Source organism: Geotrypetes seraphini, chromosome 3, assembly GCF_902459505.1.
Source record: "Geotrypetes seraphini chromosome 3, aGeoSer1.1, whole genome shotgun sequence".
In the NCBI taxonomy this organism is placed as follows: Eukaryota; Metazoa; Chordata; class Amphibia; order Gymnophiona; family Dermophiidae; genus Geotrypetes; species Geotrypetes seraphini.
Genome location: NC_047086.1, coordinates 215,357,122 through 215,371,130, shown reverse-complemented (window position 1 = coordinate 215,371,130; position 14,009 = coordinate 215,357,122). Strand labels below are relative to the sequence as shown.

The 14,009-nt window shown below is 44.2% G+C and overlaps 1 protein-coding gene across 4 annotated transcripts in view; it reads right to left on the bottom strand.

Annotated features, from left to right (window-relative positions):
- STAT6 (signal transducer and activator of transcription 6) overlaps positions 1-10,823 on the bottom strand; it is a 140,431-nt gene extending 129,608 nt beyond the window's left edge. For 2 of the 4 annotated variants that reach the window (XM_033937406.1, XM_033937407.1), the window contains exon 1: positions 10,364-10,822. The gene's annotated coding sequence lies outside the window, so the exon portion shown is untranslated. Of the gene's footprint in view, positions 1-10,363 lie in introns of all 4 variants that reach the window. The other 2 variants (XM_033937410.1, XM_033937409.1) reach the window with 2 other exon arrangements.
- Between the last annotated feature and the right edge of the window lie 3,186 nt (positions 10,824-14,009).

Below are 14,009 nucleotides of genomic sequence, written 5' to 3'. Positions count from 1 at the left end.
TCTATTAGACTTAGAACTATCTATTTTATTTAATTGAACCGGAGTCCAAAAAATCCTATGTAACAAAAATAACCATGTTTGCCTCATAGATGCTGACACTGTACATTTCAATCTCCAAGTCCAAATTCGTGGCCAACGAGACACAGAAATATAATGTTTTATCTCGATGCTCCAGATGTCTCTAAGACTGTTTTTTTTGGTTTTTTGTTTAAAAATTCAGAAATCAGTTTGTACCACTGGGCAGCTTGATGTCCTATTAGATCAATTTGATAGCAAAGGATCTGCAGGCTAAAATAAGTTTTTAAATTTTTCCATTTAGGGAACCCACACTGAATAGCCTGCTTCAACTGCAACCACCTGTATTGTTGAGATTTTAAAATTCTAAATTATTGTTGCAGTTGTGAAAAATCAAGCAGATTTCCACTAGATATAACATCATCTAATGTACAAATTCCTGCCTGCATCCAGATCCCAGCACCGCCTATTTGAATCTTGGAGTTTAACCATAAGGACTGCAAAGTAGATTTCATTATAGGGACATCTGTTAATTTATCAATAAATTTAATTGTTTTCCAGGTATCCAATAAAATCACATTGTCCTTTAGCATAACTAGGTATTTTAATATTTAATATATGAGATAGTCGCATCGGGGACATGATTTTCCACTCCAGATATAACCAGTCTGGCTGATGTTCCAAGAGCTCAGGGAGGATCAAATACATACCTTGACACATTATATAGGCTTGATGATACCTATAAAAATTGGGAAAATTTATCCCACCCTCCGCAATAGGTTTTTGTAGAGATACTAAAGCAATTCTTGCTTTTTTCCCAAGCCAAATAAATTTTGTCAGAATACAATTTAACTTTTTGTAAAAGGACCCTTGAAAATAAACTGGCAACATACCCATTTGGTAACAAATTACCGGCAAAATCATCATTTTGACCGTTTGAACTCTTCCCCACCAAGACAAGTGTAAAGGGTTCCATTGCTCACACATTTCCGTGACCTTTAATAATGAAGATTTTTCATTTATTTTCATCGTGTCTTCCAATATAATTTTAATCCATATACCTAAATATTTAATACCATCTTCCTTCCATATAAAAGTAAACTCTTCAAATAATCCTTTTGCACAATGTACATTCAATGGAAGAACCCCTGATTTACTCCAGTTTATTTTGTAACCAGAGAATTTTCCAAAATCTGTTAATCAGATCCAGTAAACGTGGGATGGTAGTTTCAGGATTTCTCAAATGAAGCAAAATATCAACTGCATATGCAGAGTGTTTGTATTCCCAACCTGCATAAGGAATACCACGAATCTCCTCCGCTTGCTTAATAGCCAACAATAAAGGTTCCAAAACAATATCAAACAGCAAAGGAGATAACGGACATCCCGTCTAACTCCCCTTTCCAAGCAAAACCGCTCTGAAAAAGTATTATTAATATATAATCTAGCAGAAGGGGAGCTATACAAGGTTTGAATCATTTGTACAAATCCAGAACCAAAAACCAAACCAATCCAAAGCCTGATACATGAAGGACCATTCAACTCGATCAAAAGCCTTCTCTGCATCTAAGGATACAGAAAAGGCCGGAATTTTCAAAGAGAACCTATCTTGCTAGTTTCTCTCTCAGCCTGTTTACTTTGTACTTGATGTGCTCCACAGGCAGCTAAAGTCCAAATTCCATGCTTACTTTTTCAAAAGTGTGTCTACTTACTTCCTCCATCCTAAACACTTCAAAGAAATGCCTCTTTTACCCCCCACTTAAATGCGCCCACACTGTGAAAACTCATAACTTTTAGATCTGCAGAAAAGAGCAATTCCTGGAATGAACAGCAAACTCTCTAATTGCTAATGTTCTGTCAGGCAAAATATTAGTATGTTATACCTCAAGGGAATTTACTTATCCAAAGTGATATACTAAATATATTCTACTAACTCACTTTGTTTGTTCAAAACAATATCATATCAATCAATCAAATAACTGAAGTAATTTCGTGAACACTCAGACCCACAGCTGAGGTCTCAGTGAAAAATTCACGGAGCAGCTGTTAAAGAGACCATCATCGTTGTTCACAGTCTCACCCTCCATACAACAGCTAAATAACTGCACAAAGATGGTAAAATAAAACCAACTTAGCTTTGAATGGAGTGGGTAATCGATATAGCTGCTCCGGTTTCCTTTTTAATCAAGTAACTGCATACATTACAATTGCCGACCCCCCTACCCAGGTTTCGCCAACTGGCTTCTTCAGGAGGGGTACGGCATAACGCACTCCACACGACTCACAGACACGGGAGCTGTGAGTCGTGTGGAGTGCGTTATGCCGTACCCCTCCTGAAGAAGCCAGTTGGCGAAACCTGGGTAGGGGGGTCGGCAATTGTAATGTATGCAGTTACTTGATTAAAAAGGAAACCGGAGCAGCTATATCGATTACCCACTCCATTCAAAGCTAAGTTGGTTTTATTTTACCATCTTTGTGCAGTTATTTAGCTGTTGTATGGAGGGTGAGACTGTGAACAACGATGATGGTCTCTTTAACAGCTGCTCCGTGAATTTTTCACTGAGACCTCAGCTGTGGGTCTGAGTGTTCACGAAATTACTTCAGTTATTTGATTGATTGATATGATATTGTTTTGAACAAACAAAGTGAGTTAGTAGAAAATATTAGTATGGCCTTAGCTCGATTAAGGAGGAGGTAAAATGTTGTAGGTCACTGGGGCCGTTTCAAGATGCCTAGGTTACTTTCAAAATTCAATCTGGCCCATCCATTAGGCAAGACTAGGGCTCCTTTTACTAAGCTGCGCTAGCGGTTTTAGCACGTGCTGCAGATTACATTACATTACATTACATTAGTGATTTCTATTCCGCCTGTGCCTTGCGGTTCTAGGCGGATTACAAATTAGGAGATATCTGGACATTTCCAGTAGAATTACATAACAAGGAAGTGAATATATTACAATTTAGAAGATATCTGAACATCTCCAGTAGAATTGCACAACAAGGAAGTGAATATATTACAGTTTACCGTATAGAATAGAGATACATAACAGGTTACAGAAGATGGTTACATAGAGAAGATTAGTTTGATGTTTTGATTTGGCGTTACAATAGGGGTGGTATTTCCGAGGGTATAATCTTGAGGTAATGTTATGGAGGTTAGAATGGTTAGTGTGGTGGGAAGTATTTTTTGAATAGGTGTGTTTTTATTTCTTTTCTGAACTCTTTAATGTCTGTTGTTTTGTTTAGCATTTTGGTAATGGAAGGGTCTATTTTAGCTGCCTGTGTTGCTAGAAGGTTGTCGTATAGTTTCTTGAATCTAGTACCGTTGGGAGGAGGGTAGGTAAAGAGGTTCTGAGTTCTTCTTCTTCTAGGTGGGAGGTAACGGTGTAGGCGGTTGTTCAGGTAACTGGGTGCAATTCCGTGCATTATTTTGAATAGAAGACAGTAGAATTTGAATTGGGTTCTTGCTTTTATCGGTAGCCAGTGAGATTCTAAGTATGCATTGGTAATTTTGTCAAACTTGCTGAGTGAGTAGATGAGTCTGAGTGCTGTGTTCTGGACGGTCTGCAGATTAGCGCGCTAAGCCCGCGCTACGCGCCAAAAACTATTGCCAGCTCAATGGTGGCATTAGCGTCTAGCACGTGCAGCAATTTAGCGTGCGTTAAAACCACTAGCGCAGCTTAGTAAAAGGAGCCCATTGTAACATAGTAGATGACAGCAGATAAAGATCTGTACGGTACTCAGAGCAGCAGATTTCTGGATGAGACCGCAAAGGAGCACCACAGTCCAAGCCACATGAACTAAAAAAAATATCAATGCATGTTTTTTGCTTTCAGGAAGGGTGACCAATTTTCAAACAGCCCATTTGTAAAACTACTAAAAGGTGGTATATAAGTCAGAAGTTGAAGAAAATGCTCAAGACTACACTTTTCATAGAAGCATTCCAGTGAAAGATGTTTTTGCCTAAATCTGATTAATTCTGGTTTCAAGATTAATGTATTATGGAGAGCTGTCTACATTGATGTTTGTACAAGTCTTGTTTGCTTTATTTTATGTACTAGTCTTTAAACCCGCAACATTAACGGGTGCTAGAATAGATGTGTGTGTCTGTCTTTCTTTTTTTCTCTCTCTCTACTTGGCCAATATCTGACTTTCTTTCTTTCTGTCTCTCTCTTTCCTTGGCTGTCCACCAGCACCCCTTGCCTGCTTCCCCTGTCAGCAGTGGCCCTTCTCCCTTCCTTTAACTTCCCCTGTGTCCAGCAGCACCCCTTCCCTGCTCCCCCTGTCCAGCAGTGGCCCTTCTCCCTTCCTTTAACCTCCCCTGTGTCTAGCAACACCCCTTCCCTGCTACCCCTGTCCAGCAGTAGCCCTTCTCCCTTCCTTTAACCTCCCCTGTGTCCAGCAGCACCCCTTCCCTGCTCCCCCTGTCCAGCAGTAGCCCTTCTCTCTTCCTTTAACCTCCCCTGTGTCCAGCAGCAATCCTTCCCTGTTCCCCCTGTCCAGCAGTGGTCCTTCTTCTCCCTTCCTTTAACCTCCCCTGTGTCCAGCAGCACCCCTTCCCTGCTCCCCCTGTCCAGCAGTGGCCCTTCTCCCTTCCTTTAACCTCCCCTGTGTCCAGCAGCACTCCTTCCCTGCTCCCCCTGTCCAGCAGCAGCCCTTCTCCCTTCGTTTTATCTCCCCCCCCGTCCAGCAGCACTTCTTCCTTACTCCCAAACCGCCGTTCCTACCCTCCCTCCATCCCGGTTTCCTGGTCTCTTCTGGACCACCAGCACGAACCGCTGTCGCCGCCGCTGTCTATGTTCCTGCCAACTGCCTGTCTGTTTATCGTGCCCCTTCTCCCACCTACCCTTTTTTAAATCATGTTTATACAGTGAAGGACAACCGGCGCACAGTAACCACTGCAGGATAGAGGAAACCGCCACGCGGGCACTCGTACCAAACCCGTCATTCATGCACATGCCGAACGCACACGTGCTGCACACTTTAACATTTCTCTGCCGGCCACGGAGTTATGGATCAAGGAGGCAGGGATCATGTAGGTAGGAGTGCGCATGCGAGCTTAGGGTTTTATTATTAGTGATGTTACTATTTGTAAAGCCGTCTAGGAATAGGCGGTTGAGAAATCTTTTAAATAAATAAAATAATCCCTTTCTCTAAATTGCTTTGGAAAACTGACTTCATATTTGAAAGCATGATGTCATTGGGGGCAGTTGCAAATTAGGGGCCTGAAGACTACGGTAATTAGGACAAAAGGTGCAGGCTCACAGGTGCAAAAGCATTGCTCAAGGAATTACATTGGCTTCGAGTGTATCTCAGAATTCAATTTAAATGCATTTGTATTGCATTTAAGATCTTATTTGGCATTTTCACTACTCTTGATTCCTTTAGACTGGAATGTGCATAGATCTCATCTCGCCAGTTCTCAAAAATTAAAACTTACATTTCCTTCCCTTAGGGGTAAAAACAGAACTTTCAGGAGATTCCAGTCACTTTCGCTTTTAAACTGACAGAACTTTGGAATGCTTTACCGCTTGCATTAAGAAGTTTAGGTCCCTTTGCTCTATTCCGGAAAGCCCTGTAAACTTTCTTGTTTGCTAAACACTTTAGAAACTAATTGCTCTAGTTTACATTTCCTTTGTTATGTTTATATATTTTGGTTTTCATTATTGTTAACTGAGTCGAGCTCCTTTTGGTTGATGACCCAGTCTACAAAATTAAGTTTTATTTAGTTCATTGTATCCAAGTTGATCCTGGAGTACCCCCCTTGCCAGTCAGGTTTTCAAAATAGCCAGAAGAGTTTGGTGTAGTGGTTTGAGCTACAGCCTCAGCACCCTGAGCTTGTGGGTTCAAACTAGAGTTACTAGACATCTAGGAAAATCTGGACATATCCTCTTTTTTGAGGGCTATCCAGGTGCCTGGATGGTTTTTCAAAAATGAGGGAATCTGTCCAGGTTTCACCGGTTCTCCTCCACCTACCTCTGCCGCCGGCCTCCCCTGAAAACTGCCTCTCTGCAAGTCCCACCTATGTGAGAACAGGAAGTCGCTGCAGAGAAGCGGCTTCTGAGGCAGGCCGGCAGCAACAGGCTTACCTCATTGCTGCTGCTAGCTGCCCGAAGATTCAGTTACAGTGGCTGACCCAGGGAAGAGGTAGGTGGGGGATACGGGAGCTAGACAGCAGCGTTGGAGGAGGGAGGGAAGAAACAGCATGGAGGGAGGGAGGGGGGCTGGAGAAGCAGCATGGAGAAATGGAGAAACAGCACGGATGGAGGGAAAGAGGGAGGGAGCTGGAGAAACAGCATGAGGGGAGGGAGGGAAGACTAGAGAAGCATTATGGAAAGGGGGGAGTGCTAGAGAAAAAAGCATGCATTAGGGTAGTGCTGGAGGAGAGAGACAGAAACAGCAGGAAAGGAGGTTGGAAGCAGAGAGAGGAGCACTTGCGGGAGGGGGGTTGGAAGGAGATAGAGAGAAAAAAAGAAACACCCACAGGAGAGGTGGTTGGAAGGAATGAGAGAGAGAAGCACCTATGGGGAGGAGGATTAGAGGATGGGAGAGAGAAGCACTAAAAGAGTAAAGAAGATGGGAAGGAGGACCAAGGAAATGGGTGGAGTGTGGGCAGGATTGTGGATGGAGTCATGTGTTCTCTTTTCTTGTCTTCACAAATATAGTAACTCTAGTTCAAACTAAAGAGTTAGTTGTTAGCATATATATTTTTGTATGTGTCTACTAACCCAACCTGGTTCTGTTGAGTATTTTAATTCTAACTTGTTCTGTTTCTTTAAGACACATTTTATTTCTGCACACCGCCTAGAAATTTGATTAAGCGGTATAAAAATTTTTTAAAATAAACTTGAAACTTGAGAGCTAAACGGGGATGATGGGGAATCCTGTGGAAGCCACTGGGATCCCACGGGGTTCCCCCTAGAGTCGTGGGGAGCCTGTGGGGATCCCCCTTGGGTCGAGGATCCCGCGGAGTTGGAGGCACCTCGAGGGACTCCAATACCTGCCCTCCAGCCACATTCACCTCTCTACCAAGCAGCGTGCAGCACTCCAAGCACGCCATCAGTAGCTGATCTGGAAGCCTTCCCTCCAGTGTCAGAGCTAACATCAGAGAGAAGGCTTCCAGGTTAGCCACATATAGAATAAAGGGCCTGTGGCCTTGTGAAGAAGTGTGACTGGAAGGCAAGAAGGAGGCGGCTGACCTGGACGGAATAGTCTTGCGGGAGGGGGGCACCGAAGTAGTTGGGCCACAACACGCAAATGCATTGGACCAAGGAAGGGAGAGAGGAGGGCTTGTGTTGGGATATGGGAAGGGCATAAACTTGGGACAAAGGCTGGGAGAGAGGGGGGCACAAATTAGGACACAGAAGGAAGGGATGGGGCATGAACTTCCGACAGAAAAGGGAGAGAGGAAGGGGGCACAAGCTTGGGACTTAGGATGGATGGAGGGAGGGAAAGATGCTGAGGTGGGGGTAAAATAGAAAGAAAGAATTGTTGGGCATGAATGTGTGAGTGAGAGTGAAAGAGAGATGGTGCACATGGGGAATGGAAGAAAGAGAATTTTGGGGCACAGGGAGGGAGAAGAGTGAGGTACAGTTGTATGGGGAAGAGAAAGATAAGAGGGAAAAATGCTGAATATGGTGGTGGAGAGGGAACAGTGGGACAGACTGAAAAGGATGTAAGAGGGAGGAATGTTGGACATAGTGTTGGAGGGAGGGATATGGCATGATGCTGGGGAGATAGAAAGAGAAATATTGGGCATGAGGCTGGTGGGCAGGAGTAAAAGATGCTGCATATGATCCGGGGATGAAAGAGCGAGAAATGTTGGATGTGGCAATAGAGGGGGTGGGAGAAATGCACCCTGGATTCCTCTCTCATTCTTTCTCTTTCTCCACTCCCTTTACAGTAAGGGAGGGAATGAGAGATAAAGAGATGATGGACAGTGAGAGAGAGGGAGACTTGTTGCACATGGGGATGGAGGAGAGAGAGGAAGAAATGCTGTTCAGGAGTGGGGAAGGGAAAAAGAGGGAATGATCTAGGACAGAAGGGAGTGAGGATGCTGTAAAATGGAATAAAAGGGAAGAGAGAGGGAGAAATGCTGGAGCATTGGAGGAGGAACCATTGGACAGCAACAGAAGAATTTGCAGAAGATGGGAAAGTGAAATCAAGAGAAACTGGGACCAACTTGATGGAAAAAATTAATATCCAGACAACAAAGGAAAAAATGGAATTTATTGACTTAAATATGTTAGCTTTGGGAAATATATATAGCAGATGTCTTTGTATTGTGTTCAAAAGAAAAGGAAATGCATTTCAGGTTTTAATTCTCCAGTGTTGAGTGCTTGCTGATCCTTGCTGTGGCTGGTGGGGATCCTCAAGTACCGCCAGCTGAGGACATCCTCCAAAAACAGCCAGAACTCCTCTCCACCAAGCACAGCAGTCACTGGCAGCATCCCTGAGCCACTGAGGTGCCAGCATCTGTGACTCAGGGACACAACTGCTGCCTGTCAAGCTCGGCAAAAGGGCCCCCTGGCCACCTTCAGAGGAACATAAGAATAGCCTTACTTGGTCAGACCAATGGTCCATCAAGCCAAGTAGCCCATTCTCACGGTAGCCAATCCAAGTCACTAGTACCTGGCCAAAAACCAAAGAGTAGCAATGTTCCAATGCTACCGATCCAGGACACGCAGTGGCTTCCCCCATGTCTTTCTCAATAACAGGAAACTGTCCAAACCCTTCTTAAAACTAGCTATGCTATCCGGTCTTACCATAACTTCTGGCAATGCGTTCCAGAGCTTAACTACTCTCTTCCAAGGCCAGCAGTTTTTTCCGCTTCACGGAAAGTAAAGGGCCATCAGACCGGACAGAAGAGAAGGCAGGGAACATGCTGGGCCACGGGGACTACCCAGAGCTTTGGGGCCAGGCCGTGAGAAGGGAAGTTCCCGGACCATGACTCCAAGGCTGGAACCCCCCCCCCCCCCTCATGGTTTGCACCCAGGGGAACATTACTAAAAATATTTCTTTACATGGAGGGGTCATAAAATGATAGGCCCCAGGTGTCTCATATCCTAGGTGCACCACTCTAGATATGCCACCGGTAAGCGGTATGTATACAAATACTAAAATAAATAAATACAAATATCTACAATGAATATGCATGAAATTGATGTGCACACATTGCCTCCATTAGATTCAAAAAAAATTTCATGCACATTTGTTGTGGATATCTTGAAAATCTGATTGGCAAGAGGGAACTCCAGGACCTACTTGGGAAACACTGTTCTGTCATCGGTAACTCATCTGGCCTGTCAAAGATCTTTGCACCTCTGCTCCAGCCAGTAGCTTAGCAGTTCTGCAACAGTGTAACAACATGGGGAACCGGGTTCGATTCCCACTGCAGTTCCGTGACTCTGGGCAAGAGTCATTGAACACTCCGTTGCCCAGGAACAAAATAAGTACAGTATCTGCATTCACTGTAACCCACAGAAAGGCTGTTTATCAAGTCCCGTTCCTTTTCCTGTGGCACTGCTAGCCCCTCCCATTCTGTTCTGAGCCTCGCCCTCTACCCCGCTGAAATCAGTCCAAGCCTTTCCCACTCAATCAGTAATCCTGCCCCCACTGTATACTGTACTTCCGAGTTTACTGGAAGATTAATAAAAGGGAAAGTACTAGAAGACTGGAATGCATAAATACACACACACATTATATATATATATATACAATGTCAGGCAGGAAGCATGCACGCCTCTAATCTGTGCCCTTGCAGTCAAGTCGTCTGGTTGTGCTCATTTTTTATAATGTCTTATTGCTTGTTCTGAGTGGATAAAGGCAAAAAAACAAAACAAAACCTAATAGGGTTTTGGTTTTTTTTTCCTCTTGTGTACGACGTTCCTGGAAGAAACTAGAAGGCGCTTAGAGCGTTGTCTCCAAACACAATTTGAAAAGAAGTACAAAACTAAGTGGTATCACACACACATAAAAGCTGTCTTAAAACTCTATTCATCACTTTCTCCCAGAGGGCTAGCGGAAGAGCTCCAAAATACTGTATTCACAATCTCCCTGGCCCCCCCTCTCCTCAGGCCTTCAAGCTCTCTCGAAGGCAGCGCCACGCACTTCACGCGGGAGGCAGGGTCGGGTCTCGGCGCGTGCGTGGGAACTTTCGCTGCGCGATGTCACAATGGGGGAAATTCTGGTCAATTCGATCAGCGCCAAGTGGCTCTCGGAAGAGCCGCTGGCCGATCCCAGAGGGGGCGTCGAGGGTCGCTTCGTCCCCACTCCGGAAAGAGAAACGACTTTAGGCACGGCAGACGGACCTAAGCAACGAAACGGAAAACTGAAAAAACGAAACTTACCCCCAACAGCAAGCAAATCCGGAACGAACGCCTTCCGATCTCCTACTAAAGCCGCCTCGAACCCCCCCCCCCCTTTAATAAAAATAATCCATGCGCTCCGCTCCAGAAGTAGGTTCTCCGTCTTCCTGGCGGGGTGGCTGATTTAGGCGATTAACCGCAGTGCAAGCCCTCTGAAATGTTTACACTGCGCTTCCTGATATGGATTCGATGGGTTTCGTTAGCAACACCGTGAAGGGGCGGAGGAGATTGCCAATAAGAGGACTGCAGGAGCACAATTGCCCCTAGTGAAAATACGGTTACTCTTCTCTCCTTCTTTTGATACTTAAGGGGGATCGATGATACTGTAAAGTCCAGCGCTGCAAGAAAATATATCGCATAACCAAGCAAAATGCCTTATTCGCGTACTTCCTCCTGTGCACTCTGCCCCGTGACCTTTGCGTTTCCTTCTCCCTAGTGTTTGAGAAACTATGATGCAGTAATAAAATACACAGAGGCGGAGAAAGGCAAAAATGGGAATGGTATATTTCAGTCAGGGGCTGGGGTACCAACCATGCTGCTGTTGTTTCACTACAGTATATCAGTACAAATTCCTTTCAAGTTCAAACGCTTCTGTTAATGTGTGTGTAGGGCATGCCAGTTTTAGGTTAGGGTTTTTTTTCAGTTTTATAAACTATTAATTACCAAATTATGTAGTTTTGCATGCAGAATCTAAAGCGGTCTTCAGAAACTGCTTCAAGTGAGTCTTACATCAAATCACAGTTGAAACATGGTAGAAATTAATATTTATCTGAATTTACAAATAGTATGAACTACATCTGTAGCCACATAATTGTCTTTCCAGTGCAATGGGTGAGTCATTCTGGACAGGTGAGTTATCTCCCAGTAGCCACTAGTGCTGCCCGATTCAGGAAAAAGATTTTGATTCGATTCGATTCAGACTATTGAATTGGTTTTTTCGATTCGATTTGATTTTCCTGCCCAATTGGGTGTTTTTTTCAAACATCCTGATGGGTTTATTTTATAGCCTCTTCACCCCCTTTGCCTTCTCCTAACCACACTGGCACTGTGGTGTAAACAAAATAAACAAACAAAACAGACTTTTCCTCTCTCTGTTAAATCCTAGCTCACGTTTGCGGTCTAACACCAGCTCTGGCAGGATACACTTTTCAAGTCTGACATATTGCAATCACAAAACAGTAACTAGAATTAGTTTTTCTATCTTCTGTTGTCTCCCCCAAAAGTCCACCCCTAGACTTCCACATCCCTGTCCTAAAAGAAACTGCATGCACTCCCCCGCACAACACCTCTCCCTAACCTGTGACAGTAAAGAACTATGTAAAAAAAACCTTCTGAATCCAGCCCACTCTCCTGATCCCTCCCCATACCATCCCTGAATCAGCTAAACTACATGAGGAACCCCCCCCTCCTCGTTCAAGAAGAAAAGGAGGTTGCATGACCGCAACAGCCCATGAACCGCATCCGCCTGGCCTAAACAATGTCAGCCCAAAATCCCCCCTTCGCTTCCCGCCCACTACCTAAAGATCCCTAAACCCCCATCTCCCAATCTCAGATGATTGATCCACTGTCCTACCCTTTGAACCCAGTGGATCTCCCTCCTCCCCAGGCTCATGGAACAGACCCCCCCCCCTCCCTCAGGCAATGATCAGGGCAAAGAAACACTATTAGACAGGATGCAAAAACCAAAACAAGCAATGGACAAAGCAAAAATAGCAGGGCAGCGAGACATACTTACACTAGTAGGGCACAGAGGCACTGATGCACAGATACAGGAATTAGCCCTCTGGTCATGGCCACAAAGGCCTGAATGCCAACAGAAAAAGCAAGAGCACACAGTGGCCCCAGTCTTACACAAAATCCCACCAGTCTGCCCAAAGAAACTTAAAATTTATAGGAAATATAAAGATAAAAATACAAAATGAGAGAGTAGTCCTGCTCTAGGAGTCACATGGGTCCCCGCTACTGCCACATGCAGTCAGTAAATGGCCGCATGGGTCCTGGTCAGGTACGCGGAGGCCTCCTTCATGGCGTGGCAAAAGAAAGAAAAGATAGAGATTTTGGAACTTGGCTGCGAGGCAGATGGAGGTGTAATTGCTGTGCTCCTCGCCTACAGGCCATTAGTTAATTTTATCAGAAATTAAGAAATTATTTCTTCTCCAAAAACCTCAGATTTGGATTACCATGGCATCAGGACAGGTTGGAAGCTGCTTTTGCAGCAACTGGTTCAGCCAAAATATCAAAGCCTACTGATCCACCTTCTCCTTCTAAAGTGCCACTGCCAAAAGATTCCATGGGCATCTTGGAGCAGTTGATGATGGAAATGAAAAGCATTAAAGAATTGCTACAGGATAATTCCAGACAGCTGCAAGGCAATTCATCAAAGCTTTCAGCAGTTCAAGAAGAAGTGACAAATTTGGCAACTCAAGTGCAGGTTTCTAATACCCATTTGGAAACCATTTGGAGACTAGAGCAAAGAGTAACAGCTACTGAAACCGGTTTAGTTCAGACTCAGTCAGACCATAAAACAATCTTGCGTCTGACCAAAGAACTGGAAGATATGAACAACAAGGGCAGAAGGAAAAACATTAGATTACTGGGTCTTCCAGAGGGAGCTGAAGGCACTGATCCTATAAAGTTTCTGGAGGACTTCATACCTAAAATACTCTCCCTGACTTTCCAACAGCCATTAGAATTTGAAAGATCCCAGTGTGAAGAAACAGCACTCAGACTGGCCCTAGACCTTTTATCTTTAAGATGCTTAGATTTACACAGGCTATGGAAATTTTAAAGGCTGCTAAGGAAAAAAGAAACCTGAAATGGCAAGAATCAAAAGTGTTTTTTTTAATGTTTCTTGCTAACTTTGGTGAGTACACTTTTAATTCTGGGAAGTTCTACATATGTTCGTTTGTAATGGCGTGTTTTTTTAATGCTGGAGATTGATCTCAAGAAATTCAATGGAAAGTCCGTTAAGACAATGTGTTAATCAAAATTCTATTTTCAATAATGGTGTCGGTTTTGAATGCTGTTGAGGAGTGGAGCAACGGAACACCAGACTGAGGCTTGGAACGCTCAGTGGTCAAATAAGAAACTACAGTCCGGAAGAAGGAAGGAAAGGGGAAAAAAAACTGCACACACTAAAGGAAGTAAATCCCCCAAATCCTGTACCTGTGAAACCATTCTCGTAGTTGCTCTTCAAAACTCAACATTGCTGAAAAGTAGCCCAATCAGAAACAATTTACAATTTTCTAGCAAATAAATCCAGATCAATTGTGCAAAAAGCAGCAGAAACAGCTTGTTCTTACCAGCTTCTTTTCTCATGCATATGCCCCACATGTGACTCTGATGTCGGGTTCTGCCCTCAGCACCGGCCCTCTTTTCCCGTTTACCATGAGGTGCAGGGCTTGCTGCAACAAATATCGAAAGGCCCGCGGTTCATGCGGAACATGATTTCCGCCCCTTATGTGCATAGTGTGGTGCATACTTGGCAGCGCAGATGACCGAAGCAACCCTCTTATTTATTTATTTTTTTCTTTGGGAGTGGTCAGCGACAGCTACAGCTTCAGATGCCAGTGTTTCAACAACAGATGCAGAAACCAAAGGCTTTCTCGATGATAACTAATCCCCAAGC